Source organism: Hakea prostrata, chromosome 6 (genome assembly GCF_041222555.1).
Source record: "Hakea prostrata isolate BN-2017 chromosome 6, UWA_Hpros_2, whole genome shotgun sequence".
Lineage (NCBI taxonomy): Eukaryota > Viridiplantae > Streptophyta > Magnoliopsida > Proteales > Proteaceae > Hakea > Hakea prostrata.
In genome coordinates, this window is record NC_142605.1 from 32,287,297 (window position 1) to 32,295,541 (window position 8,245).

At 39.6% G+C, this 8,245-nt stretch overlaps 1 non-coding gene across 1 annotated transcript; it reads right to left on the reverse strand.

Annotated features, from left to right (window-relative positions):
- Positions 1-501: 501 nt before the first annotated feature.
- Positions 502-656, reverse strand: LOC149013397 (U1 spliceosomal RNA). Its single transcript, XR_016174234.1, has one exon. It is a non-coding gene; the product is annotated as a U1 spliceosomal RNA (small nuclear RNA).
- Positions 657-8,245: the final 7,589 nt, after the last annotated feature.

An 8,245-nucleotide genomic window follows, 5' to 3' on the forward strand; every position in this document is an offset into this window, starting at 1 on the left:
TAAAATAAATGGTTGACCATCAAAATCTTCAACGCATCCAATATGAAACAGATGAAAGAAAAAGAAAGCCTACCCATAATGATTGCTATTCTTGGAAAGTGTATAAGGACTAAATCAAACAACAGAAAACAGTGGATCCCTTAGAATGATATATCTTTGTACGAGCAAAGAGTATTATATGCACGAGGTAAGGCAACCAGATGTTTGTCATTCCACAGAATAAGAGGTCCGCTAGAAGTAACAGGAAACATAAGAGTGTGGCAGCATTATATCATTAAAAGATAAAACAATGTTTCTCAGAGATACGGTTAAGAAACAGTTCTTTACAGGAACAGTATCTCATCCATCAATGAACTTGGAATCATACTAAACACACAAAATACAGAGAGAGACTCACTATTGTATTTGCTGTTAAGATTATTTTACCTTCAATTTCGAGCTTTGTCTGCTGCTTCCTTGATTTAACTCCCCCGCAAATCAACACAAAGAAACGTAAATCAATAAAGCTTTGAGTGATACCCCTCTGCCATAAATTATGACGTCCACTATCCCACTTGGGGAGATGTTAGGCGGGTACCCCTCCCAAGTGCAATGGAGGTCACCAACCTAGGCCATGGCCCTTTTTGATCGGCCATCGACCCCGTCCAGGTAAGTATGTTCACCAGACAGGCCTTTTCCATATTTACGTCATCGATGTGGGATTCACATCCTCAGTCCGCCATCCTATGATAAGTTTCGCATCTCTTCTATTATTTCTCCTTCCTCGAAACACCTTTGGCCCCTAACAATACCGAGTTCATGTCTTCCTGCGTAAATGTGTAGGTTTTGGCTCTGGAACAAACACCTGCTTCGAATCTTCTCTTTTTGGAGGAGTATATCTGGCCCAGTGGCGGACCCAGGATGCAATAGTGGGGGGGGGGCGAAGAATGAAAGTCAGTAACCTTCCTATTTGGGGTCTCACCGCTAAATTATTTTATTAAATTAAAGAATAGACCTACATATATTTTGTGGGGCCCACACATATTTGGAAAAAAATGATAAATTATTAATAATGATATTTTTTTTTTGACAAAATATAGGTAAAATTAAAGCAACAATATAAAAAAAATATACACATGACTTCAACCCTAAAAAGTTAAATGCAAACCAAAAAATTTTTTAGGTAAGAGATGCAAATCAATGGTAGTTAGTTACCTACTAATTATAGACATTTTATTCACAATACAAAATCAAATAACAAAAATTGCAGAAGAAATAAATAAACATAAAATATAAAATCAAATTAAAAAGAATAACAAAAGAAAAGAGAAAAAAAAGAAACAATGAATAAATTGAGAAAGAGAAAGAAACTTAATTGTGGAGTAGATTTTTTTTCAAATTTTCTTAAGCCACACTTATAGAAGGGGAAGAGAATAAATAGGAAAAAAAGAGGATAGAGGAGAGGAGATAAGAGAATAAATAGGGATTGAAGAGTTAGTTTTTAATTAGAAATAACATTTTGATTTTTAAATACCTAATAAGATTTTTTTTTTCAAAAACTTCCTTTAACCACGTTTATAGAGAAGAGAATAAATAGGAATAAAAAATGAGAGAGAAGAGAGGGGAGAATAAATAGGGATTGATAGATTAGTTTTTTATTAGGAATAACATTTATACCCATCATTTTACTTTTTAAAATTGTTCACAATATTGGGGGGGGCCAAATAGTGACATTTCACATGTGGGAAGAGAAAAAACCGGAAAAATTAAAGGAATTAGGGGAATATAGATAAAATTTTAAAAAATCTGGGGGGGGCCATGGCCCCCTCCGGCCCCTTCATAGGTCCGCCCCTGATCTGGCCAATGTGAGTGGGGCTTGAGTTTTGTGTCTTGAAACAGGAGTTTTGTGTCTTGAAACAGGCTTAATGAAGCAACGAAGCAAGTTGGAAACGGCTCTGCAAGGGGTTCAAGGCTGTACCTGCGCCTGCAAGGGGTTCAAGGCTGTACCTGTGCCGTCGTTGCCGATTATGTTCGCTTCTATATTAACTGTTAAACGTAACTCCATATAAAAAATAAAAATTAAAAATTAAAAAAAAAAAACCGTAACTCCATAGCATTAAATGTTCCCTACAAGCATTTAACTAGAATTGATGGGGTGCGCCAGGCCCGTGCAAAGTGATTGCAACGCATGGGCGACGCATGAGAACTCCGGCAGACAAGCTACCATGGCGAGCCCTTCCCCTAGAAAAATTAATTTAATATCATGTGGGTCAATGACCCACGTATCAGATATTAAACTGCGTTGTGACTTGTATGCTGCCATTTAATGCGCCGCATATGCAGCGAACAATCGAGATCAAAATCTCGACCGAAATTCCAATCTCGACCGTCCGTCTTGAGGTGTTTTTACACCGAAAAGTATGGTCAAGATCAAAATCTCGGTCTCGACCGTTGGCTAAATGCGCAGCACTGAAGCACAACCCATTAAACTGATAAGAACAGATAATACACTTGATCTTAGCCCGAGAAAGGTATGCTTTGTTAGTTGTCTCAACTGTTCTTTTATAGGAGTCTTATACCATGCATTTTCTATTTCCGGCGGATGTGGGACTATTTTAAGATTCACTATGGTATTAATGTTGTGGTTTGAACCCTTGAACCAAGGTGAACCATGCGAACCAATGCGTTGGGGTTAGTTCTGATTCATGGAGTACGTAGGACACTTCTCGGCAGAATACTTGCTGAGAAGAGCGCTTCATAGTGACAACCAACTGTCATGGAGGACTTCTTGAATGATCTTCCTTTTAAGCGCCCGACTAGTCACATCTCGGCTAAAATTACGTCGTAAGAGGATTCTAAATATCTTCTTCTAGACATCAATTAAAGAATTAATTTCAGCATTGAATGCACTAAGATTCATTAAATGTTCATTGTGTGAGGAAACTTCTCATTTTCTCAAGGCTTCCTCGTGTATTTCACCCTTACATTTTGTCTACCAAAGTAAGGGATGTCTGTCACGTCCACGTCAACGTGATTCTAACCACCTGATTTGGTGGGATTGTGTACAGCTGTATTGAAGCTTCTTCAGGAAGATTGGGCATATGACTTGCTAATCAAGCTACTCATTAGAGGCCATCGCCACCCTCCCTCAAGGATCAATATATCCAAGGGCTACAATGCATCTTCATCACTTCAGAGGTATGAACGTGATATATATACAAACACTGTATACAAATTCGGGTAAGTTAATGAACATTAACTTTGGTCATTAGTCTCCCGCAACTACCCAAGAAGACATTATCTCTTCATCTTCTGGAAGCATTTAAACCTCCCTAGCTACAATGATTTGTGTTCATCAGAGTATGACTTAATCATTGGAGTTAGCTTCCCGTCATCAGGAATCGACTTAGTCATGGTTCACCTTGGTTCAAGGGTTCAAATCACAATGTTTATAACACAGTGCTCTTAAGACAAGGGAGTTATTGGCCAACTATAGTGAAGAATGCTCAAGATTACGTTCTCCATTATGAACCATGTCAAAACTACATTCATCCATACAGAGAGCCCTAGTAGTGCCACTGGTTTCTATTCTAAGTCCAGTGCCCTTTGCACGGCGGGGGATGGATCTCTTAGGTCCATTCCCACCTACTTCAGGTAGCAAAAAATTCTTGGTTGTTGCCATTGATTACTTTACACAATGAGTTGAGGCCAAACCAGTTGCAACCATCATAGAGACATAGATGGAAAAATCCATCCTCAACAAAGTTATTTATTGTTTTGACTTGCCAAAGATCCTTTTGACAAATAATGGAATTCAATTTGATAATCCAACTTTCAAGGAATTCTGTCAAAATTATCACATTGACTTCAAAAGGGCTGCAATAGCTTATCCTCAGTGCAATGGGCAAGTGGAAGTTATCAATCATACCCTACATGATGGAATCAATAGATGTTTGGAGGAAAGTCACCAACAATGGGTTGAAGAATTACCTCATGTTCTTTAAGCCTATAGAACTTCATCAAGAACACCAACGGGGGAAACACCTTTCAGATTATCTTATGGTACTGCGGCTTTGGTTCCCATAAAGGTGTTAGCAGGATCACTCAAAGCAACCCACTATGATGAATTAGAAAATGAAGAGGGTCTTCAGGCTAATTTGGAGTTCATTGGTGAAGTCCTAGAAAAAAATTTGCCAAGTATTATAACTCTCAAGTATGCAGTAAAACTTTTCGGCAACGAGACTTAGTCCTCAGACAAGCTGACATCTCAGCCCCAAGAGGCAGAAACAAATTATCTCCTATATGGGAAGACCCCTACTTTGTAGTACGTGAGCTTCAACCTAGGACCTACAGGCTTAGAGATTTGAAGGCTAATAGAGAGCTTGCCCACACGTGAAATGCAATGCATTTAAAGAAGTTTTATCGGTGAGCAAGGAATATGTCTTAAAACAAGTAAGAGTTAACAATATGTTTACTTGTTGATTACTTATCTTGTATTATAGGTACATTCTCTCTTTGTAAACATGCATTATTGGAACTATTTCCGAGAACATGTACTTAGTCATTTTTATGAGAAAGAAGATATCAACACTCAACCTCTCCCGAGATTTCATACTAGCAAAATTTCAAGAAATGTGAATGTATAAGGCAGTGTAAATCAATTATGATTGCAAAAGTTGTAATGGCATGACACAAGACGCAACAACTCAATTTGGATTTCATTGATCACATGATGTACAAAAAAGGCCTCAAGGGCTAAAAAAAAGAAAAAAGCAAAAGGTATTAAAAGAAGCAACAAAGCTTGATCATTCAACAGCAGCTGGGTTAGCTTCAACAGCATCATCACTTTCAATTGTGACAATGGTGGAGCCATCGAGATTGATTTGTTGGAGAGGGGAACCTGGCAAATGACTTCCTCAGGGAGAGGGTCCTTATTTGCTTCAGGATAAGGAGTTCCTAGAGGTGGCAGTGTGGAGGCAGCAGCTGGAGTTTATCTGTTGAAGGTTCGATAGTGGGACCAGGAGTCAGATCGGAGGGTAGCATCCAACTGAACACAGGGATCTTCAGCCTCATACAAGTGTCAGCGTTGAAGGGGACTCCCTCACAAACCTTTTTCAAAGTCTCTTCAAACAGCCTCTGCACCATTAAGTGGAAAGCTTCATCCAGACCACATTTGAAGCCTAGAAGAGTTGCCTGCATCACTTCCTGCCAGAACTTTGCAGAGACCCTGAACTACTTTATTGCATCTTCTTTGAAGGTAGTAGCCTGCTCTGTCAGTTTCAAGGCCTTTTTGTTTGTTACCTTCAACTCCAACTCCAGCTCTTGCTTCTCAGAGTCAAGTCTCAAGCAGCAGGTAGAAAGCTTAGAATTTTCTTTTCGTAGCTTCGCCACTGTTGTCACATCCATCCAGCCGGTATCCTATCTGGTATACTCGGGATGTGATTCACAGCCCAAAGATCTAGATTGAGCGGCCATGCCTCCCACATACACGATAACATAATCATGAACAATATAATCAATGTATAAAGTAAGCAATAAATAGATCAAATGAATAAGAAAAGATAATTAATCAGAGTGCGGAAACATCAAATGTCAACTTCTTATAGAGGTAATCTCAAAGAGAAAGAGTGATCAGAAGTCACTCCTTTAGCAATAGCGGAAAAGTGGTTAATTAAGTTAAATTACAACCTGTGTCCAGAACAAATCCATAAGAACTAGAGAGAAAATATCCACATGATTACAGTCATCCAGGGAAATGGGGCCTACACATAGGTTTCTTCTATCCTAATGATTACTTCTTCATAAGTGTGGATGAAGTAAACCCAATGTTGCCGCTCCCTCACTAAGGTGGGGCTAACTCTGGTACGAACCATAATCCTCCTCAGCATAGCAATCCTGACTCTTAGCGTAGCCATCACCCGAAGGGTAGTATGCGGGATCATAGCTCGGGTCGTAGGACGTGCCATCAAGGTCTTCTGTACCTGCAGGATAATCTAAAAAATTGCACGAAAGGAATGAGTTCAAAAGAACTCAGCAAGGCAAGTCGTTTCATAATACACAGTTCGTTCGATACAAATCACAATATGATGCAATATGACATGAGACAATGATGAAATATGATTCTAATCTTAAGTATGCTAGTCTCTAAGGTAGACATGCTTTAAGCCATAGCACCATACTTCTGTGGGTCGTCTGTCACTCCCCCTCAATCATAAGATATCTTGGGTCTGCCGTGGTAATTGGGTAAAGTCCTCATCAAGCCATGGTTGGGGATTTAGTCAACACTCTCTCACATCACCATTGGTATAAGTATTGGCACATGTCGCGGCGAAGCCTAGCCCAATGCAAGTCATCTACTCAGTCGTGTCATGTCAGATCCAGATACTTTCCCTATGGCACCGACCAATTCGGTTCCGTATCCTTCACACTAGAGTCAGCGTATCCTATGGCACCGACCAACTCGGACTACGGACTCATCAACCCTATTGGTCATCCACAAATGGTAAACGGGAAGCTCTCACGTCCTCTCACGGGTTGGTTACCGGTCTTGAGCGCCCGTGAGCCCAGGTCTATCCATTTGCAGCCCTACCAATAAATGACCCCTTTCAGGTATCCGCAGTATGGTTCAAGTCCTCTCACGGAGTGGATACCGGTCTTGAGCGCCCTTCAACCATACTCTACCACGGGTCGTTCGGTCTCAATACCCTTCCGATTCGGGTCTGATACGACAAGGAAAATATCCTAACCATACACCTAGACAATCCTATGCATGTCATCCAACAACCCGGGAAAGCGTCGATGGACACCTTCAGAGAATATCCCATACTTCTCTCTCCGATGTCCAAGGACAGAAGTGTCGAAAGGACACTTCCCAATCCCAAGTCATACGTAGTCAATCACAAGCTCAATCTCATCATATCATACTAAATCAATGATTCATCATATAAGCAAGACATATCATAACATGATTGATCATATATATAAAATCATAAAGTACGATTGAACATGATATGCTAAATGATAGGTAACATTCTACTACTGATGAGAAAGCATATAGTAATCATGTATGGTAAAGGAATACATATAGGAACATAACCATTAAGTCCTCATAATGTAAGCATGTTGATATAATTAACATACTTGAGTTAATGACCGTCCTTACCTTAATCGAGTTGTAAATAAATTCAATGATCACCAAGAATGGTCCCAAAAATCAGTGTTGATACCCTAGACAACATACAAGTAGAATTAGAGAAGAAAGAAATCGAATCGGAGGTCAAACGAATCAATTCAGTCACAAACAGGGTTATCTCATATCTTGGTTGACTGGCTGGTCGACTGTCAGTCGACCAAGACTTGTTATCCTCAGGGAAGAATCAAAACTTGGTCCAAAACTGACCTTCCGATGCTTCGATCGATACGAAATTTGGAGGGCATGTTTATAATAGTAAGAGGATACTACACACTAATTTTCATGATGATCCAACGGTCCAATCAGAAATGCCCAATTCGAAATCTTAAGTTCTATATGTTAATTATCAACAATTAAATTGGAATTGATTGGAATTGTAAAGGATGATGGGAATCAATCAAGTGAATGTTAAGAATCAAGTTAAAAACTTAATTTCATAATATTCTAAGCTTAACATGAATCTACATATCAGTTTTGAATCAAGAATAGGTTAAATCGAAAAGAATCAAGGTAATGAAGTGCTAGTAATCTCAATGGATTCATAACATGGCATGAGTGGGGGAGGATCATGGAATTGAAAAGGGGGAAACTCATGGTTAAGTGTTTGCAAGGTCGCAGCACTTCAAACATGGTCTCAAGATCATAGATTGATAGAAAATGAATAGATTAGAAGAAGAATAGGAGGAATCATACCTTGAGTTGAGGATTAATGTATAACACTAATGATTTGAGTCAAAGATCTTCCCAAACATCAAGGAGAAACCCAAGAGAGTGTCCAACCTCGGGCTCTGGAGTGCCAATGATTAGTTTAGGTCCTCATTCACGAGTTCCAAAAAGGTAGGGGCAAAATGGGAAGTGATTTAGTGAATATTCGAATTCCATTACTCTTGGTCGACTGGCTGGTCGACTGTTAGTCGACCAAGCCATGACAACAACTTCAGGAGTGGATTCGGGAGGCTATACAGGGTCAAATCGAGCGGGGTTTTCTCCTAGAAGTCAATCAACAAGTCTAGTTTCAGCGAATACCTTAGGATTGATCACGGGGTTCCAGGAAGTGCTTCAACTAATTCAATC